Here is a 23,266-nt window from a genome sequence, read left to right as displayed (position 1 = left end):
ACGAACTAAAAAAAAATGCCAACGCACAAAAAAAATCGTACAAAACTGAAGTATTTGGGCGTTGTTGTGATTTTTTTGTTAGCGTCGCTATTTCTTATTTAATATTTATATAGCGGGAAAATGTTTTTTTCTACTTTTAAAAAGTGGTTATAAAAAATGGTTTAAACCAATGTTATATTGAAAAAAGGCAGCTGAATCAACATTTTTTTACGTTAGCGTTTTTTTACTTTTCTTACGCTTTGTGCCAGCGACTGTTTTGCTTTGCTTCAATTTGTTTAGCAATAATTGTAATGATTATTAAGTTTCATAGCGTTTTCTTTCAAAGAAGCTAAATTCACGTTATAAAAAAAATCGTTTCAACAATACGCTAATTTATCTGCTGGAAAGCATATGAAGAAAGGTTAGAAATTGATGATTGATCTTTAAAGCAATTGTTCTCGATGCACTCTCGTATAATCGACGCAAAAATACGCAAATGAGACTTGTTTTGTCAAGGCCCGACTCTCATTTGATAGTCCATTCGAGTTGTTTGTTTCTTTTGAAATTTTTAGAAATCGTTTTGTTCTTTTGATAATCTTATTAGGAGAAAATTTGAATGAATTGTTCTTCAGTCGATTCTATCGCGCAATTAGCGTGCAGCTGACATAACGAAAAAGTTCGCGCAGGTTGCTCAAGTGAAAAACGACACTTTTTTCAGACTCGTAACTCTCGATGTAAATATTATACTATATAACGTATATCCCCTTCCCTCAATCATAAAGTAATGTCTCTTGTCTCGTGCGAAATAAAGGAGAATGAAAGGCAAAAGTTACGTGAAAATAAAACAAACTAGCCACTCACACATTGATACCTAATTAATGTTTCAAACACTAATTAAAAAGGAAATACGGACATAGCTCCCCTATCACAATACCTTAAATATTTCAAGCAGAAAACGGAAAAGGTGAGGAACGTCTGATGTTTTACTTGACTATCGACATTTTAGTATTATACACGTTTTCTCGTCAAAAGCGATGAGTAGAAGAAAACAAACAATTAAGCAAAAGCATAATAATAAGCGACGAATGTGCGTGTGCCACGCTTGAATTGCATGCGCGAGCACTGCGCGCTCGTGGCAGCATTATTATTAATAGTAAAAGAGTTAACGGCGAGGAAGGAGTAAATCCAGTGACAATGAATGTAAATGTATCCATTTTTCGAAACTTGATGTAGAATTATACTCATAAGCTATATCTATATGATACACGAAACGAAAATAAAAGCGTACATTATAAAAATTATCCTTTTTTGTCGTTGTTCATATTTCTTTATTTCATATCATATCGTCATCTCCACACAATGTCACATCGTCTCTTCCCCTCCGATCGCTGCTGCATGTATAACGACCTTTTATCCGAGTAAAAGCCGCAATTTTCATTTTTCATTGTTATTCTTTCATTAGCTCGCGCCGTAAACGCGTCACGTATTTCAAAATCTAGACGCTCGTAAAAGGCCACCGCAATTTTTCCAATTCGCGCACCCAATTTATTTTCCGAAATCAGTGGCTGTGCGCTCTCGTTTCTTTCTTCCTCTGGCTGTCCAACAAAAGGCCAACGGGGCAAAAATCATAAAACTCACATGTGCGTATATATCTACGCTCAAATCATCCGACCTGTACTTATTCTCACGATCAATCGTCATAGATGGATCCAGGTGTGCCTGCGTCGTCCGCGTATCCGGAAAACAAAAGACGACCACGCGAACTTTCCTCTGTCTCTCTGTTTCTCTCTCGATGATCGGAAGCAGCTGGACCAAAAATCCATCAGCGAAGACATGAAATAACCGTGTTAAGCGCACAGAGAGTTGCATTGCACCTCCCTCGGTCGCAGTAGAATTTACGACTGTTCGAGAGTCAGCGCGGACGCGATGAAAGTCTCGTAAAGGCTCGACGTTGTCTGTGCAATGTGGAGTATTTTTTTGCCAGAGCGAGAGAGAACGCACACGCGGCAGCGCGTAATAACGGACGCCGAACGACGTGTCGAAAGTAAACCACCCATAAAAGCTGCTCTCTTGGTATGCAAATTAAAGTGCGCGGCGCGGTGCAATGCTTCGCGGGAAAAACAGAGACGAAGGGGAAAAATGTGCGCGGACTGTGCGCGGCTTCGTCCGAGCCGTGCAGGCGCGCGCTCGCTACTATTGCCAGAGAGATTTTTCCAATTATAGATGCCCTCTCGGCAGAGAAAAGAATCCAGGCAAATCTCAGCCGACTAAAGTGCTTCTCTGAAAAATGTTATTAACTTTATGTACTTGCCAATTGGCTTGCTACTGCAACCAAGTAGGCACATATGTAATTGCTTCGCTCGGCTTGTCTCGTCGATCCGACGATCCACTTCAGTGGAATGCATCGCCTTGTCCTGCGTATGAATTCTTTCCGCAAATTGTTTATCGCTGCCTATGGCTGAGCACAATTGGCGCCACTCGTAAGAAAAAGACATTGGTTTGCCTTACGCACATCTTGCGCAGCAGGGGCACGTGGCAAAAATTGAAAGCGATAAAACGTGGCAGCGATCCATTCGCGCGCGCAGAGATGATATGGTGCATTGCGCATTTATAGAGGTCGTTCATCTGCGAAATATCCACAAATACGGGAAGCAAGCCTGACGAAAAGATGTACCAAACAGGCGTATAGAACCTTACGTGAAAAGCATCATTGGCACTCGAAGGAGACGAACGAGGGGACCGACAGCAGAGAAAGGAAGGGAGCGTCTGCGTACATGTGCACACGGTAGCAAGCGATACACGTACAGAGTGAGACGCACACTGGCATTCGCGTATAGAGGATGGTTGACAGGCCGATTGGGCGGACGACGCAATAACGTAAACAGAACATAAACTGGTCGTATCGGTGACGAGAAGCGCCAGCCGTATAACCGACGACCTATCGATAGATACATTGTCGAGGGATGGCCTGGCTCGCCGTCGACGTATCGTTGCGTGCACGCGAATCCCTCCAACAATTGTTATAGTTACAGGCGCGCTAATATTACGATCTATAGGCTACTTTTTTCCGTTGGACGTTAACCATTTGCTTCGGATAGCCGATTTCAATCGCAGGATCGCGCATCACTCTATCCATTTGCTCGATGCTTCCACCAATTTTTTACTCTTATGAGCATTATTGCTTTATTTCGTGCAATTGATCTCATTTTTTTTCTGCAACTTTCTAATATACTTCTGCAAAATCTTCCGTTCGTCTTACTTATTTTAAAACATCCATAAATTGTGCGTGCAGTCTATTATAAATTGATTGAGATCCAAACACAGTAAACGTGATTCTGACATATTGGCATTCAGCAGCCGACGTCATGTTTTGGTAACCCGCATCGAAGGTGCGATCTTTTGAAAATCATCATCTAATCCACCGTCGAAACGTCAATACCCGTCCACTTACGAAACTATTTTTTTGCGGCACTGCACACACATTGAAGCGCAGATTTTTCCAAACAATGCGCAATCGCGGAAGAGCATGCCGAAAGTGTGTAGGCACTAAACGTTAGCTTCGCCGGTGGCCAATAAGCGTGAAAGCATGAAAACGAGCTCAATATACCTACGGCTTTTGTCTAGTTAGCATCGCCTTTGCAGAGGTGGGGGAGGGCTTATCAATGTTTATCAGCGCGTACGAGCACAGCGCAACGAAAACAAAGGAAAAATCTAACGTATCGATTTATGACTTGCGCGTGTTGCATTAGTGTTATTGACACGGTGCAGGCACTTTTTTTTACACTCACGCTACGCGCAAATACTTGCATACGATTTCCGTTGCGAAACGACGAGCATTTATTTGCACAAACATAGAGCAGAAAAAAACAAGAAAGAGAACAAGTATAAGAAGCAGGCTTTCTCAAAGTGCGTCCGGCTATTTATATAAAGACATTAAATCACGAAAAATTATTTGCAATAATAAATCGCTGAGAGAGCAGTTACTCGTTTTTCAGGTCCACAGCTTCAGTCTCACATAATCAAACGCAATATGTTAATAAGTCGCGCGCGTTCAACAGTAAGAGAGGAGCAAGAGAGAGAGAGAGAGAGACAGAGTTAACTTAGCTGTATACGCCATTATTATAAATCAGGTGAGTGGCGCGCGCGTACAGATTAAAGCCAAAGAAAATTTCAAGCAAGCGCCAACTCGTCACGCATTTATCCCTTTGTTCCGAGCTGCTGGACCATCCAGTTGTGTGTGAATTTTTTTCAATCTACTAAATTGCTCGGCTTAATTAACCGAAGCCATATCGTTCCTATTAGCCGAAGCTCTGCGCGCGCATTAACGATTTAATTTCTATGCCACATCTGCAGGAGAGAGAGAGAGAGAGAGAGAGAGAGAGAGAGAGAGAGAGAGAGAGAGAGAGAGAGAGAGAGAGAGAGAGCGTACATTACGAACTGCCGCGCGATGTAAAATATTAAACTGCTCTTGGGGTTAGCTTTCTCTGCACTATACCGCACTATATATCTCCGCCTCCTTCGGGCTTTACTTATTGGTTTCGCGGCGGGGCGAGAGAGAGAGAGAGAGAGAGAGAGAGAGAGAGAGAGAGAGAGAGAGTGAGAGGGAAGACAAATGCCTTGACCGCTCGCGCTGGCTGCGTTCACGCGCGGATTTCTTGATGCCACGCAACTCCGATGGAAAGTTTTTTAAACGACAAAAGGGCCGAATGCAGGGATAGGCAGTGAGTGCGTGTGTGTAGTTTGTTTGCCTTTGTAAAAGACACTCTTCGCCGAGAGAGCGAGAGAGAGCAAGATAAAGGTAAGGGAATGCCGCCCGTGTAACGAATTTTTTACTCTCTTAGCCAGTAAGAGAGAGAGAGAGAGAGAGAGAGATTGTAATTTAATGAAGTAGATATATATCGCTAGCAGAAAGGCTTTATTCGATTCAAGTACAAATACCAAAGAGGGAGAATCGACGAAAAAAACGAGCGGACAACGTCCTGCAGACGAGCCGTTTGTTTGCTCTGCACGCCTTTTAACTGATATGTCTATATATGTATATATACATATATATATATATATACGTATGCAACTGCAGCACGATTCTAATTTATTTGTATTTACGGTTAAAAAGCTACACGTATCGTTTTCCGTGTTGGACAAGTTGGCCACGTTGACCATTTCCAAGTTGTCGCTTTATAAGCATCCGATATATTCATTGAAAAATGAGATCGTACGCGGTTGCTAATAAAGATTGGCTTTCCTTGGCAAGGCTTACGGCAAATTTTGGTCGTTGCAGGAAATCAGGCGGAAGATTGTCTATGAGAAAGGGGACAGCATGTGAAGCTATAAACAAACATGAAAAATATATAGTGATGCGCTCCGAACCGATGATATTCAAAGGCTCGTAAAAAATGAGTCGCTCGTTATGGGCCGCATGCGTACGATATCGTTTCAAAATTTCGTCTCTCTCGATTTAATATCGAGCAACCTTTTCCTCTCGTCATATACATGCCTGTGAAAGAGCGATTGACATTGGCCAAAAAAAATATACGCGCACGCATACTTTCATCAGAGATATAATACGTTGGATACACGTACGTATATCCGAACGAATATATAGCTTCACTTTGTTTGCCGCACGACCTCGTAAAGAATCGCGTAGAGCTAGCGAACGAGCCAGCTCCGAGATAAAAGGCGATTGAAAAATTTTTCAGTGAAAGCGCCTTTCAGACTAACAGTCATGTGGACGTGTACATGTATGTATGTATGTATGTCTACTACGGATTTCTTTTACGCGCCATTACTTACGGGGAGCTTAGCGGCCCGAACAATGATTTATACCATGTAAAAAAGTTCAGAGCCCCGCGCTCGCGTTGATAAGTATTGCTTCATGTCTCGCTGGAACGAGTGTGTAGCGCTATGAGAGCGCCCCGCGAGTAGCATGCGTATGCCTGAAAAGCGTGCAACGCGTAATTTAAGCTTATCGTAAAGCTAATTTTATGGCGCACTGATGGTGATTTGCCGGCTAACTTCTCAATCGCGTAATCGAATTTTGAATTACATCCTGGCATGCGTCTTATGCTTTCTATTTCTTGCACGAACCGACCCTTTCGTTTTTTATGTTGTACTGCTTTATGTTGTTGCGTCTGTCAATTTTTCTCACGCCTGATTTGGTTCTCCTTGGGATGTGCAAAACCTTGTCTTGGCTCCAAAACCATTGTTATTCTATGCAGATATCTTAAAGCAAGAACAGATGACATTTCATGCATTTTTAAGAAGGAAATAGACGATCCTACATTTATTGCAAATTAATGACGTTTATGGTCAGTAAAAAGAACCATCAAACTAGTCTCGAGATTATCTAAAGCATTAACATAAGCAGCAAACAAAACATAAAGCCATTTGGTGTATAGCCGCGCGATAACAATAATTTTGGATGCGCGTCTATATTGATCGATAAAAGGCTCATCGTATGCCTAATAAACGCTCGTATATGTAGTATATAGCTGTCCGATAAGTTGGCCATAGAGAAGGAGAACTTATATATATGACACAGCCGAAAAACACCTTTTTTGGTGGAAGTGGCCATTTTGATCGGCGGCTGGCCGCGCGCTCGTATCGCGCATCGGCATCGGCATATTGCCTGGCTAGCGTAGACACGATAAACGAAAAGGGGGCCGACGGTGGTGGCGAACGGCATTGTAGGAGGAGTAGGGGAAACACACACTACCAAAGGATTTATTCGGGACGGACCCTTTCTCTTGGCCGCCATGTTCCATAACGTTGTGTTCGTTGACGAAGAAAAAACGTTACTTTCTTGCATATCACATTCCGTAAGGCTAAACAATCTCGGGGATTAATGTTATTTAAGAGCGGTGGCCGATCAAAATGCCACAGCTACAGTCCGGCTTTGAGATACATAAGGAGAACGGTTCTGCCGCACCGTGATATTTCTGCCACGAGATGATCCGTTAAGGAAATCATTTGGCGCTGAATTACGAAAGCACTTTTCGGAAACGAGCTTTGATTCGCGCGAAATTCGCGTCTTCTTTCTAGGAAGGATCTTGTCTTTGATAAAAATAGTCGAGACTATTTTACAAAAAAGGTGTGGAATGTTAACCAAAATATAAATGGATCTTCGAGTTTTGAACAGTATATTCTGAAAAGGGTATTTTGACATTTTTTTTGTTCGTCTTTACGGTCAAGTTAAGAGAAAAAAAAACGTTTTATAGCCCAATCATACCGTCATTCAACGCCGAAACGACATTGTAATTACATGGGACAGAGTGTGCAAAGCTCATTTTCCTCTCCGAATTATATTACGCAGGTCATGGTTTATTGTTCGCTGCACCGAGCGAGCGACCCGACATAAATAATCGAAATTTTTAGTGCTTGCGGTGTGTGTGTGTGTGTGTTTCTCTCTCTCTTCTCTCTTCTCCGTACTCGTCTTCAAGTCTCTTGGGCACGGCGCACAGCCTTGGAAGTTATCTTCGCATGCATGCGTGCAGCGAGTCTGCTGCTTCTTCCAAAAGACATGAGAACAAGACGCATGATCCGAATTGAATGTTAAGCGGCTGCCGTGATTCCTTATAAAGTCGAAAAAAAAGAAGAAGAAAGAGCCCTGTTTATTTAGATGGCGCGATCGATTCTTAACGAAAAAAGAAGACAGCTATACGAAGGAAACAGTCAGTCACCGTGAGTTAAAGCCTTTTTGGGCGTTCTATGGGATTTCTGTGCTCCGAGCTTGTTCGTACGCGATCGTGCCTAGATTTTTCAATACCATATTTTTTGCTGAATTATTTTGGAGTGAATATTGCCTGTGAATAGCGGACATCGTGAAACTCGTTTGAGCGCTGCATAACTATTTTATAAAATCGATAAATTGCTTCTCATGTGATCAAATCGTTCTGCGGATGGCTGAGCTTTGGTTGCATTGCTGAAAAAACCACGTAATAAATTTAATCCAGGGGGAAAAAAAGCGTGCGCATTTTACTTCGTATTAATTCACTGAAAGTGAGAGTAATTTATTTAAATCGAATTCCTAGAACTAGGGTATCCTCCATTAATTAGCTCTCCTTCGCGTGATTACATTTTGCTTCGGCACGGCGCTCCTTTGTGCGACCTCAAGATAGTAATTCTTCTGCGAAAGAAACTCGCGGGCAGCTTCGCGCATAAATATAATCGCGTAACATTTTCAAATTTACACAAAGAACGTTCATCTCCAAGTTTTTTTCTCAGTGGCCAACCCACATTCTATGTATCCGCATCCCTAATGGAGTAACGCAAAAGAGCAAAAGAAACGCCAACACCAAGCTTCCTTGGCTCTCTCTCTTCACTCTCTCTCTCTCTCTCTCTCTCTCTCTCTCTCTCTCTCTCTCTTTGGCATTCGTTGGTGTTTAGCAATAACTTGTGTCGTGAATCAGAAGGAGCAGCAGCAAGCAACAGCTGGATTAAACGAAATTAGATGCCTCAGCCTACATATTCGCATGCCGCACGCGGCTAATTCAATAAATAAAGACTCGCAAAGAGATGCGTATCTTAAGATTGATCGGCCTGCCGTTGCCGCGAGGAAACCTTGCAGTAACGGGGAATCTCGTGACGACGAAGATAAACTTGCTGTGATAAGGGGGTGAGTCTTGTGTGAGCGTTGAGAAAAAGCAACAACAACGGACAACCGCGACACTGATGGTTCTCGCGCGAATGTATATGTTTTGCAAAATAGGTTTTCTCGAGAGATAACAAACACACATACAGTATCTTTCGTGAATTCATATACGTGCGCGTCGCTTGAAACGTGACTTGCAGTCCACGCTGACGCATCTGATCAGCTCGCTCGAAGAATACATCCAAACCTATTGGCAAATTGTGAGTCACGGATTCTTGGGAGTAGCTGGTCTGTGCCGAGACTTTTTGAAGGGGTAGAAAGTGTGCGTAGCTGGCCGCTGCAAGCCTTAAAAAAAAAAGGAAAAAATTTTCACTTTTTAGAAAACGCCACCCGCGGCGCTACACCGCGCCTATGCTACGCCCCACCTTGCAACTTCCTCTTTTTTTAGAGCCTGCGAAAGGCTTTCACTTTGAGAGGAAAAATCTTCGTCCGGCTGGACAATACTCAATTGCAGTCGACCCTGTGACGGCAACTCGTAGTTTTCGGAGAGTTTCAGCTCGGATGCTCGCTCTTAACGTGTTTTCTATTCCGTCAAGTATGAGTACGTACAATTTTATTTTTGCAATTTAAGTGCCAAGATTGTTTTAGACATTCGAGAGAAGATGTTAATAAGGTTCATTCACAATTATTATTTCATCAGTGAAAATAGTATTGTATAGACAGTCTTGAGACTGTTTAAAAGTGTGAAAACTTGTGTTAGTGCAGTGCTTATTCTCATGAAATGTGAATTTGAAAAATGTTTCGAAAAAATGTTGTCTATTACTGCTAGAGACTAATATCAAAAGCAAATCTTAGGATATCAGCCGTTTTTCATAACAATTTTGTACTTTCAAATAATATTTACAAGATTAAATTAAATAATCGGAAACATTGAACATAATTCTGCCAAGCTTCAACTTAGATCTTAGTTGCATCATTAGTAGATTAAATATTATTTGAGCCGTCTTCACAAACTTTTATTAAATAATACTTCAGATAAACAGATACGCCTTAGTGCATTATTGTCAAGCGTGAAATTGTCGTTACATAATGGGCGCAACATAATACAACGTTAAAGAGTAAAAAATTAGTGTCACAAATATCTCGCGGGGTCTACATCCGCGAATTCTTTCCTATCCCAAGCGATCAAGGCCAGCGCAAATTAACTTAATTTATCCTCGTTCCCGTCGGCTCGCTGCCTCGCTAGCTCGACTTGCCAGGCTAAGGAACGCTTTACACAAAGACGCTTGCGTAACAACATTTCCGCTCAAATCATAAAACCAAAGTCAATATGCAGAAATGAACAACTATTGTTTCCGATTAATTGCATGGAGTAGACCGTCGTTTGTATACGCGCAAAGCCTTCGCTACTTTCCACGTAATTATTTGCAAAGCAAAATTGCTGAAATTGTCCGCATTCGTGTTTCCAACGGCAGACTCTGTGTGTACGTGTATGGACGTGCGTAGATGGTGGTTATCTGCAAATGCATCGTTGCGGGGGTAATGGCGAGGTACACAAGTGCAGATTTCACGATAAAAAAAAGAAAGAGAAGCAACGTGGGCGAATGTATATAAGGGGGAGAGTAGGTGAAAAATGTGGATGGGGGAAGAAAAAAAACAAAAGTCTGTAGGATTTTTTCTAACTTATGTAACTGCAATATGCGTAATTTTTTGCGCCAATTAAACGCGGCTAAAATTTTTGACTGTTCTCGTAATTCTTGTGCTTTAGTAAAATTCTTCTAGTGTTTAAAATTTGTCAAAGAAAAAAAAATCTATGCTCGAGGTTATACGGAATTAAGTTTAATATTTATTTTTTGAAACAAACTAATTTGTTCAACTCGAAATCGAGAGAATGTTTCTATTAAAAATAAACGCTATAACTCGTTTGTTACATACTCAACTACCGTTTCGACTTGTTCAATCGTATATAAACAAACCGTGCGATTTACGTGTCTTAGAAGCGCACAACCCTACAAACGAACGACCAAGCGAAAGAGGATCGATTAAAGGAAACTTCACTCGACAATCTGTAAGAACACATCGGCATATCCTATAATACGATCGACAGCGTATCATAAACATTCAACAGTCGAAATGATACTCCAAAGCAACTGCTCCGCGAGTAAAGTATGTATACGCATTCCGACGGCTGCCTCGCATCCAAGTAGTGCTCTGCTGCCGCCCCGTGTCTTTTTTTTGCAATTTAAATATAAAACGACGAGGCAGCTGTGTGCCAGTTTCGACCGATTCACGTTTTCACCAAGTTCATGCATATACGCATCGCAAAAAGCTTCATTTCAATATCAAGCCGGAATTATTGGAAATTTATTCATTGGCCGAGAATTAAGGCACATTTTCCGGACAATTACGATGTTTCCTCTCAACGTAATTCCTTTGTTATTCGCAATTACGCGTGTTTGTCGCGCCGGCGTTGCTCGAAAAATACTTAGTCCGCTCGTGTCGACTCGCATTCTCCGCGATTGAGAGAAGCGCCTCGCGAGCTTCAAGCTGGAACGACGACAGACCGAAACATAAAAGTCGTCGCGCTCGAATGGAATATTTTTCATCTTGTAATGGCGAGCGCGGTGGCGAGCTTCTGTGCACTGTCCATCAAGCAAAATACAGATGTCGCGCGCCATTGCCGTACTTGCGCGTCGACGCTGCTCGTAAGAGAGAAATGGGCCGTCTTACTCGATAAAAAACGCATCGCGTACGCGAGTGCTCCTTGTGATTCGCCTGTTCGCGTGCGCGCATCGCCAAAGCAATCTATATATCGCATGCGCGCGCCAAATTCCGCCATGCATATATTTCGAAATTGTTAATTTCATTCTAACGAGCACGCTTCACTCTCTGCTCGAGGTATTTTTAGGATTACGCTGCGCAGTCACGTGATGATTATATAGAGATCGCCGACCGTCGGCTCTGATAGTTCGTGTGCTCCCTCGTAACGTATACGTGCAGCGTGCGTGCGCGCGCGCGCGTGTTGTGTGTGTGCGCGCGCTAAACTTTGCTCGGTTATCTTACCGCGGCTCTGCGGCAAAGAGTAGCGGTAGTGATTTTTGGAAATTTATCGAGCGATATTTCTTCTCTCGTCTGTTATACGATGATTAAAAATGGGCTCGATCCGATGATTCGTCCCTTCTGGAAGATTAGATTAGCTGTCGTGGTCAAGCTGCGCAAGGCGCCGTGCGGCAAAACAAACGATAATTGAAAGTGCGAGAAGAGAGGAAATTTCAACTACTAGTTATCGTTAATTTAGCTTAACGATTACAATTGTCCATTGTATCGCGGAGGCAGAAAAAAAGCCCGTAGCAATTTGTCGCTCAGCAGCAGGTCGGGAAATCGAGCAAACATCGTAACTCAGCGTCGCATCGCCGCTCGCATTTGGCACCATTATTAGCAATTCAAATGTGCATTATGGCGTTACAGCGAATAGGGATTACTCCTGTTACGTGCGACACGGAGGCGCGCGGCGCAAATCGCGCGAGCCAAGGAAAATTGCGGCCGCGTCGAACGCGATTAGCCGTCGCCGCGGTTCGTCTTCATTTAGCTCGTACTGCGGGGGCTGCTGGCAGCAATATCTAACGATCCTCTTTCCTAATCTCCTTTATTATTAGAAATGGCGACAGCTGCCATTGCAGGCGCGCGTGTGCGATCCTTTCGAGAGAGAGAGGGCGAGTAAGAGAAAGAAGCCGCACCAGCGGCAGCGTCGTCGTCGTTGTATTGATCTTTTTAGTAGCGCAATCCGGTCCCGTCGGCGCGCGCGCTTGCGTCTCGTGTCCGTCCATGGCTGCTTGCTACGGCTAAAGCTCTATATTTCCCTCGGGATAGATACGTTTCACTATTCCTATAAACACAATTTGGCCGCGTTGCCGATATTGTGCTCCGAATTTATGTACGCATTCTCTATCCTTAAGGTCCTGCTGTATCTGAAAGTATGATATTTGCGCTCTCTCTCTGGCTATTTGTTATGGCCTCGTCGTTATGCCAAGCTCACGCCGATCGTACATAGGTGCGCGAAAGATCAGAGTGAATGATAAAAAAAGGAGAAAAAAAAACCAGTGTGCGTAGCACAAGTTAACTTTGGCCTTATGCTTCATTTACGTTTATGGATAAAGCTGCCACGAGTGTTACTGTGCGCTGACGACGACAGCCTGGCGCTTATTCGCACTCGCATCTCGGAACTATATTGTTTCGGGATCCTGACGCACACGCAAATATGTGAACAGCAGTTCAGAGAACTTGGTGCGTCGTCGCGGCCGAAGGACGATTCTAATTCAGAAAGTAAGTGATGCGGCCAACGCACCAGTCGACAAAGATAAAGTAATGTTTGGCTCCTATAATCATAATGAAGTATCAGCGTATATATATATATTTTTTTTTCTTTCCTTTCGGCAGTGACAGCGTTGCAAAACAACAAGTTAGTTCTCATCCCGCGCCACTCTCGCACGGGCTTTTATTTATTGCAGCAGTCCATAAGAATTATACGTCTAGACTCGTGCATATAATTTGGCGCTGCTTTGCCGTCGTCGTGCGCGAAATAAGCATCTCTCTCGACGGCACTTTACGAGGCAATTATTAAAATGCAAAACGCGCGAGCCTCTGCCTGCCGAAAAATGACGAGCGTGCGCCGTTTCTCGCAGACCTTGCACTTCCTGCGCGAAATTACGCCTCGGCGCGCTACACATTCGGACGTTTATCGGCATTATCGGCCGTGACAAAGGAGCGCATCTGCGTAACGTAACAGCACCGCTAATCCGTCCAGTCAATTGTCGAGCGTATCGCTTAAACAACCAATAAACAATGCCAACGCCAGGGAGCAGCAGCGGCGCAAGGCCAGTGCGCGCGAGTTTTTGGAACACACAAGGAAGGAAGACCTACAGCTTATGAAAATGAAGAGGAATGCCGTGTGCAAAGGCTTTTCTCGCGCTCGAACACACGCGTACATGCATAGTCGCGCGCGAACGAGAGAACACGAGTGCAAGAGAGAAAGAGAGCGTGGACGGAGGTGAACGCACGTGCGGAAAGGAGATGGAAGAGCAATGGCGCAAAGTGGGATAGCGCGGACTCGAGGGGGGGAGGGGGGGAGAAGCGCCGCCTCTTGGGGGCGGGCGCGAGCGAGGATTTACGAGCGGCGCGGCGCTGAGTGAGTCGACATCTAGCGGCGAGAGAGCGAGTTGCGTAAAGCAAGCGCCAAAGCAGCGCGGAGGCCATTACGAGCACATGATTGGCTGGCACTGCGCTAATCAAACGAGCCTCTAACTGGCGCCGGCTATATTCCCTACTGCGATTCTCATATTGACCATCTCCTGCTGCTCGCTCTCTCTCTCTCTCTCGCTCTCTCTCGAGCGGTGCCTCGGATAATTTTTGCAAGCTCAAGGAATATCCTTTCTTTTCGCGTACTATGACGACCGTCGGGAGTTTAAAATTTTTAGAGATCGTTGATCGCGAGCACGCCTTTTTTCCTTACATACCGAGCGAGAGATTGTTTGAACGAAAAGGTCGTTCCGCAAGGAAAAGTAAAGTTTTACATGCGAGCTTTGGTAGATTGAAATTTCCTTTGAGCGTGCCAAAAACGTAATTTTTGCAACTTAAATTTATCGAAATAATGTATAGAATCGTTGACTAGTAGTAAAAGTCAATGTATGAGTAGGCGTGAATACGCGCTCAATAACTCATTAACGCAAGTTGATCATCAACAAAGATCAAGTAGGAGATACCAGTGAAAGCTCAGGCCGCGTCCGAAGGCTGAGTGCAGTGGGGAAAAAGGAAAGAAGTGGCACCTAATCCACTCTTACGGTCACCCCTTAAACTAGATCGTCGGAGACTACGCCGCTGCAGTGGTAAGAGCGCGCCAAAATTATCCTCGGCCAGATAAGTCGAATCTTTTATTACCCGCGCTCGACCGACGTCTTCATTCGGCGAGCCTTTCGCCGAGGCGCGAGTACCGAAATGAACGTGTGCTACGCAGCACGCGCGCGCTCGCCTCATTGTCATGCTCGCCTTGTGGAATTTCACGAAGCCCAATAAAAGGCAAAAGAAAAAGGAAAGAATGAAAAAAAAAACGTCGGAGAAGAGGGAAGCCGCAGGAGGGCGGTGGCAGAACAGGTTTCTTTTTTTTTACGATGTTTAGGTCCATCCGTCGACTACTAGTAGGCTATGTCGCGGGCTACGCGTTTACGGCCTGCTTTAACGAGCGCGCACGCGACTCGGCACTAAAGTAACCCTTACAAAACGCGGCCACTAGTTTAGCGCCTTTACGGCTGGATTTATTATCTGTTAGCTCCTTATATGAGAGCGCCACAATAACAATAATTGTCAGTTTTAATTCGCTCGTAAATCTGCAACGCGCACGCGCGCGCATACCTCCGGCCGCGCGGGCTCAAGAGAAATATGTATTCGCGCGAGCTGAGCGTATCTCAAGAGGCCATCTGTCGTCACGAGCGTGAAATTTTAAGTATACGGCTCGCGTGCTTGCTGCCCGCTTCAGATATATCTGCGGCCCGCCAAACGGCACGATTTCGTTCGAAAGTCTGCGCGGTAGGAACGTGCACGCAGCTCCGTCTCTCGCTTGTTCTTTACCCGAAGAGGTCGACCGCGCAATCGGCTTCGCGCTAATGCCTGCAGATGGAGCTACTGCCGCTCGCTAACTTTTCTACGGGGGTTTTTGTTGCTGCGCGAGCAGGCTTGCTTTTTTTCAGGCGTATTTTTTCTATGCCGGCGCCCATAGGCTGAATGGGACTGACGTTTTTAGGATGCTGCCTAGGAAGAAGCTATGGGTTCTCATTCGATTTGGAGTGGTGGTTCGTCGATGTGAGCCTGCTGTGCCCATGGTTATTTCTAAAAAAAAATATACATCATCGTTATTTCTGTAGGCTCTGAAAAGATAGCTCTTCTAATAATAGTTCTTTCATGAAATTTAATAACATTTATATATTTCACGATGAAACATTTGGCTGAACATAAGCATTTCTAAAGAATTTCTTGATTTTTTATAAGATACTTTATGTGCCATTGCATTTACTATATAAATATCCTAGAGCATATTAGAACGATTAATTGCTGAACCACATAATTATAGGTAAATAGAATTTTCAAAAATGGATTTTACGGTTCAGAACACAAGGTATTTGCGGTTTGATAAGTATCGTGAAAACATTTTTATAACATAGCATTGAGGTATATTGAGAATTTATTCAAAATATTTTCAACGACACTACGTTGTAACCAAAGTTATACCCTATCGTTCTGAGCGATCAAATTGATCTTGTAAAATTCAATTTATCGGCCTGTAGTTGCAAAATTCAAGAGTTAATTATACATCTTACTAGTATCACCTGTTATTGTTATATTGTAATGTGTAATCACTTATTCTTAAATTAGAATAGTGTTATTTGAGGATGGATAAGCGTCATGTCACACAAGTATTTCAATGTACACGAAAAATATCATCCAGTGGTACGAAAAGGATTTATCTGCAGTAGCTAAGCACGTGAAAGTTAAGAAAATGTACGGAAAGAATTTATGCATTGATTTCGAGTTGAGCTACGAAAAGCATCGCGCAATTTTCATATGAGCATTATGCAAAAGAAAGGACTATAACGAAAAGTCGTAAAATGGTTTCTACGAATGAGAAGGTCCCGAACGCACGAGAGAGAAAGTGTGCCAGGAGGTAAAGTCGAAAGTGACTCGAAGGATATTCGTCGCTGCGGGACCCTTACCATCGCAGTTCGCGCCTCCCCCTATTCTCTATGGTTAGTTCCTCGTCCTTTTACTAGAGTGCGTTCTCGTAGGCGGTTCAGAAAAAAAAAGCTCCCGTTTGACCGACACCATTGTTTTTCGTTGGGTAAATAAAACACCCTCCCGCGTCGTAAATCAAATCACGCGCGACGCAATGATCGAAATCTCCATGGGCGATCCCGATTGTTCGTCCCCGCACAATAATAGACCCCCAGACCTTTGGGAACGTAGTTACGCAGAAAGCGTATAATGGACTCCTAAAAAAAATTTTACGGCTTGCGGTGCACTTGTCCGATACGCTTCCTCCTGCGAGAATCTTTTTTTTTTCATGCCTGTGCATCGGTTAAACTTTCATCGGTCATATGCTCGCGCGCGCGTGGGGGCGAGAAAGAGACAGAAAAGAAGAAAGAGGAGTCAAAACGCATCTGACAATGACGTCGCTAACATTTACGAGGCCGTGAAGGATAAAGTGAGAGCACCTTGAGGTTGCATCATCGTCACTTTAAATCCCGTTACCCGCTCGTAAAAGTCTTTGACGACTTCGTCGCTGCTACTGCTCTTCGCCATAAACTCGTCTCTCTCTCTCTCTCTCTCTCTCTCTCTCTCTCTCTCTCTCTCTCTTTCCTACACATTCTCTCTGCTTGTCCTATACCTAGCCACCCTTGAACGAGCCCGCCTTCAAAGGGCAAACGTTCTGACATTTACTCGATGATCTCTCTTCCATTGGCTCAAATGAGCTGCTCCTTTCCGTAAATAGGAAATTACTGCTGAATGTCTTTTAACGATTGTATATACCTTAGACCTGAAGAAATCACGATTTTTTGTGTCACTGAGTAGCTACTTAATCACGAGCTTGCGGTTTTTTTATAGCTTTGGACAAAAACTGATTATTATTCAATTTTACAATTACAAAACGATCGGTGAAACGTATCAAGTATCGTATTCTTTTTATATCTGCATTAATTACTAATTTATTCAAAGAATCGTGTGAAACGAAAAAAAGCACATGTAAAAGTATCAGCCATTATTCATTCTGATAATATATTGGCCTATAAAGTAACGTTGAATATCAATAAATTTTGAATTGTCGGTGTAAAGGGGGTAAAAGCTGCTACTTACAGGATACCTATATAGAAATAATAAAACGCTACATTTTCGATAATTTTAATTAAGACGGAAGTATTAAAAAATACATTTGGCCAGCAATAAATGTCTATTTTATTGTCGATACGGCTACCACGCATAACGTACATTCACACTCTACAAAGTTTATTTATATGTCTAACGTGGCAACGCTTTAATTACCAATTCCAGCAAAAGTTATCGTCCAATTAGCTGGAAAAAATCCATAAAGCCAACCACGTCTCGAAGACTCTAAAAACAACGTGACTCGAATAGCATTTTACACAAAATGTCCGCTCTTCGCTCTCGTGAAGCAGGCCGCCTAAATTAGATAGCGAACGAAAATTCCCGATTCGTAGCTCAACCGGTTAGCGCAGTCATCGAAATTCTCGGCTGTCTACGTGTACGATCGGCATCCAATTAAAACTTTTGGCGACGGCTTGTGTTTTTTTCTTTTTTTTTATCCTGCCTTTCGCGCTCCTCCTCGCGCAGTTGCGCGCCGAAATAATCATAAGTCAAGAGTGTGCGAGAACTCACTTACATACGTAAGCGGGCAAAGCTCGTTCATGAATTGGAAATGGCATGGCGTAGCGGCGACGAAACAACCCATAAAAGAAATAAAACCGGCGCTGCGGCGGCAGCGTTCCGCTATCATTGCGCCCGCGTCGCCTTTGTGTATATAAAAAAGTCCACGTTTGCCTTTCTGTCCGTATAAAACCGCACTTGCGAACGCGCGACACAAAGTAAAATAGAGAAAGAGAAAGAGAAAAACCATCGAATGGCCTAACTCGACTGTAAGCAGGGGGTCCTTGTTCAAAACAAGTGAAGACGGAAAAAATCATTGTCGCGATGACCTGTGCATCGCGACAGAACATTTCGAATATTTTGTTTTTGTCGAAACTGCTTTTCCACGCGAGATAACAAAATGTTTTTGCACATGTGTCTCGGCAAGCTTCGCATTAAAATTTTATTTCGCTGCGAAAAAAATTTTTCATTTTTTCACTAGGTGCGCGGCATTGCAAAAAGGAGGATGGTATCCAGCCATTCGTCACGAGATTTACTACCTCGCGACGTAAATTTTCCCTCTCATAAAGCAGCGCGCGCGGAAAGACACACATCCGCCATGAATAACAAAGAAAGTTGAGGAGAGAGAGAGAGAGAAATAGAATATTTCGACTGCGCGAAATGAATCAAGGGTATCGTGTCAAAGTGTGGTCCATTCCTTTACCATCATTTGATTTCTTTACCTCTCTCTTACTTGAAAAAATAAATAAATACATCAGTGTAGTACTTCTCAAAGAAAGGTGTATAGAAACGGAGGGAGGGGGGAATTCACGAGGCCATTTGGCATACATCCCTAAAGTTGAGAGAGAGAGAGAATAAGAAAAGAGACGCTGCAGATGCAGCCTGGCGAGTGATACATATACATATAGAGACGTCAGTGGCACTCAATTTCGGGCTTTCTTTTCTTCAAAAGCGAATCGGCGCGCGTCTCATTGTTCGCTTCTTCCTCGGCTCTCATTGGCGCACTGCTATGCTGCATGGCACTTAACAGAGTCTGCGCTCGCGCGCGCGTTACCACTTAATCGCGTGCTCCAGAAATCTTCCCTTCCTATTTACACCTACCTTGTTCGCCATCTAATAATATAACCAGTCCCATTTGTTGCGCGCGGACGAGAGTTACGAGCGGCACGGCCATTGTCGGGCTCAACTTTTCCCACCAGGAGAAAGAGAGAGAAAGGAATATATATCACACGGCTACTCGTCATTTTTCGAGCGCGTAAATCCTCTTGACTTTCTACCTGGAGATAGCTATTCCAACCCCTACGTGTGTGGTGAACGCAGCTTCTTTCTCCGTAAAAATCTGTGTACGGGCATTTCTCCCCTTGTCGGCATGATCGTTCTTCGGCGTATTGTTCGCGTATCGCACATACCCGAAGATATTCAAACTTTATAGATGGTATAATTTTTATACCGCGTTGTTCTTTTTTTTTATCTTTTTCTTTTTTTATTGGAATTGATACTAAGCTTGCACGATTTTCTTTTTTATTTTCTATATAGGTATACATATACAGCAATAGATGCGTATAGTGTGACGAATGGAAGCATTTTTTTTCTCGAAGACTTTTATGCGGCATTTCTGTCACTTTGTCGTTTTATGGACACTTAAAGCATGTTAAATTTTATATAACGCGCGCGGCTCAATCAAATTTTATGTTTAATAAAAGACGCGGTTTATTCGTTGTAGCGAATTAGCTTTATGGCTGCGGCTGTTGAACCGCACTCTGCGTGATGCGCAATTCGCGGCCGGATTTATGGCCTGCTTTTAATGATAATGCCTCAATTAGCAGCCGCTAAACTTATCATTTACCAAACATTTACATTTTCATAAGAAATATTATCAAGTAGTTGGCAAACTGATATGGTTTGCATGAAAATTATAACCTTTACACAGTTTGAAATTGCCTATGTGCTTCAATTCTTCACCTACAAAATGGAGTTAAGCAGACATTTTATTATCAATTGTTAATTATCGGATATTTGCCAGAGTAATATAAATGTATAAGTGGTACCAGCATGATCGATCCTATGTTTTAACATTACAATACTCAACATGACTTTTACGACTTACAAGCCCAAAACATTTTTTCTCAAAAAAAAGTTGTAAATCGCATTTCACGACTGCATCTTATCGACTTTTCATCAGCTTTCCACCATTCATCTTACCAATGTTTTTCAAGCTCAGAACCACCAAGTAGCCGACACGATCGAGCCTTTGACACCTTTCTCCAGTTTCCACGAAGGGCTACTTAATTTTTTGTGGCTTTTATTTCCACCGATTTCCAAGTATCTTTTTTCGGATCTTCGTCGATTGACGTGGGTTGTTAAGGTCAGCCACCTGCCGTCCGATGGAGAGCTACATATATGCACACCCGTGGCCGAGGACCTGAAGTCAGAATTTTCTTTTCTTCGGAGTTTCGAGGGGGTAGCCCAGAAGAAGAAAAGCAAGGATGCTGCAAGCAAGGGCGAGAAAGAATATAGTTGGAAAAGAGACGGTGAGAGAGGAGAAAGAGAGAGAAAGAGAGAGAGAGGGCGCGGAGAAAGGTGGAGGTGAGCGTAGCGCCGCGGGGCTTCCTGGGAGAATAAAGGAAAAGTAAGAAAAATGTGTCTAACGCGTTTGGGCTCGGGCAATTCTTCTTGCGAAGTTGCCGCCTTAATGGGGCGCCCTGAGAGCCGATTGGTTCTCGAGGAGTAGCTCGCGGGAAAGATGGCCGCCATTTCCCTCTCGAGCTGCACTCTCTCTCTCTCTCTCTTTCTCTAGCCAGGGCAATCTCTCCCCCGCCTTGGCTTGCTGCTTTCTTCCCTCTTGGCGCGCCAGAGGCTCGCGCTACTTCGCCTTTTGCTCCGCTCGCGTCGCGCTCAGGACCACCCACCTCAGGAGGATATCTCGCGCTCTCCCTCCCGCGAGACTCTTATTCTTATTAACTGTTTAATCTTTCCACGAGACTTACGGGCCCATTTCAAGCCCTCTTTCGCTCCTCGAGCCAACCTGCTTGTTTATTTCGTCTGCACCGCCAGCCACTTTCCTTGCGAGAGTGTACGAAAGAGAGAGAGAATCAGAGAGAGAGAGAGAGAGAGAGAGAGAGAGCCAAGGAATTTTCGCGATGGCAAGAGAGCTTTCCTATAGCTAGCTCCCACCTTCCGCCAGTCGACTTATAACTGTGCGCTGCCTCGATTTTCTTAGCCACCGAAAAACCCTTTCTGAAATTGCCTCCGCTCGCGCCCTTTCCAACGATACCAAGCGGGAAATGTTATTATGCGATAGGTGTTCGAGTTACACGGAAAAAATTTCTGCGTTAAGCTTGAATCACACCCTTTTTCTCTGCGTTCTAGAGATTCAATGCTAAGTGCTCTTTGTGATAGTGATGGTCAAATGCTTTTACGCGTTGCAGTTATAGTTTTCAAAAGATTCTGAGTCTCGGCAGTAAAATATTATAATGGCTGTGTAGCATACCTTGATTTTGCATTTTCATTTCAAATCAATTTGGAATCACTTTTTCTTATCCGACAGGTGAAACCACTTAGGTGTATCACTTTTTCTTATTCAAACTTATCATTAACATTTGTACATTATCTAGTTTTGAATGTTTTTCGCATCTTCAAAGTTGCAACTACAGGAATAATGCATGAGCGCGGCGAATGATGATTCACAGATGCAAGCTACAGTAATTGTACGGGTAAAATTGAACTGAATTGAAAATTTAGTTGGTAAGCGAGCATAATGAAGCTAAAGCCTGGAAAAAATCGCGTCGGAGCATGAAGGCCAAAGTAAAGTAAAAAAGAAAAGAGGGAAAGAAGAAAGCTATATGGAAAGGGGTCCGAGAATGAAGAAGAGATAGGGCTTGAATTACACCTCTCAATTATTTGATAATGCCAGCGGCATTGCGCGCCGCCGCTGCCGTCCGGGGAAACCTCGTTAAAACTTAAACTGACTCTGCCTGTAATCTCCTCCGATATTTATTCCGGCCCAGTAAATACCTTAGTTCCTTAATCGAAAAGAAGGAGAAGAGCAATAACAATTAAAGAACGAACTTATATCCGTTAACTTCGCCTAATCTCGTCAGAGTTTGTATTAAATAATCTATTCAATTTATCAATATTTCACTGTTCGCGTGCCACTTATATTTTGTATGAGGTATAAAATATGTACATCTGCTAATCGATCGAATTTTAATATATCATGAATTCGTGCCGACGTTACTTTTGTCAAATAAATGACTTACACATAGCATAAATTCTTGATTTTTCGTAGAATTATTTGACAGGCTTTAAAATTCAAATGACAGAAAACGAAGAACGCTGTATCCGTCGAAATCCATCATGTATCAATAAGAGCGCACGACCCAACCATTCAAGAATCAAAAACTTCCAATCATCTCTCGTCGCGATAAAGTCGCTACGAAATGTTTTGTCTAGCTGTAAAGGCCTTCAACAGAGATAGACATAGCTGTTGGACAGCCTTCAATAAACCATTCTGCGGTGCCGCTTCATTTTTTAGCGGAGCGAGAGACCTTGAAGAAAAGTCTTTCCTTGGGCTCCGTAAAAAAAAAGGAAGGCCCTATACGCAAGAACGAAGTCTCTCTTTCTCTCGATCGCGGCAACGGCCGTAAAAAAAAGCTCTGCGGTCGTTAAGATCCTTGTCGCGTTCTTTCTCTGTCGCCGGTAAATATACGCGTGCGAGCGGCAGACCTGCTCGCGGGGGAGAGAGAGAAAGGTCTGCTGGAAAAGATGGGATTAGTCGCGGGACCAACGATTGAGATGCGTGTTTGGTGTAAGGGTGGAGAGAGGGAAAAAGATAGGCTCGAGAGATATAAATACGCCGAGGGAGCGACCAATCGAATTTATCGCTGCAGTCTCCTCGGGAAACGACGCGCCGGACTCACCGCCGCCGCCGTCGCCCACGGCCATCCGAGCATAATAAGATATCAAAAGTTTGGTTGTTTTCTAGTTCGAAAAAAATCCCGCTGCCGCCGCCGCTGCCGCCGCCGCTGCCGCGCGCGCCAACATTAAAATTTAGTATGCGACTAACGACGCCCATCTTACATGCTATTTCTTCTTTCTTTTTCAGCGTTGACTGCTTTGTTCTTTCGCCTTGAGGCCACGGAATTTTTCTTAAATACTTATACACCTCGAGCTATACGCAAAAATTATGCTTGCGATAAATAAAAGTATTGGAATTGATACAATGGGCGCGACTTTGCGCGCCTCAATTAATTTTGGTATCTCAGATTGGAATCC

The sequence above is a fragment of the Phymastichus coffea genome, unplaced genomic scaffold, assembly GCF_024137745.1.
Source record: "Phymastichus coffea isolate CEN01 unplaced genomic scaffold, Cenicafe_Pcof_1.1 PCOF00046, whole genome shotgun sequence".
Lineage (NCBI taxonomy): Eukaryota > Metazoa > Arthropoda > Insecta > Hymenoptera > Eulophidae > Phymastichus > Phymastichus coffea.
Note: the sequence above shows the minus strand (reverse complement) of the source record.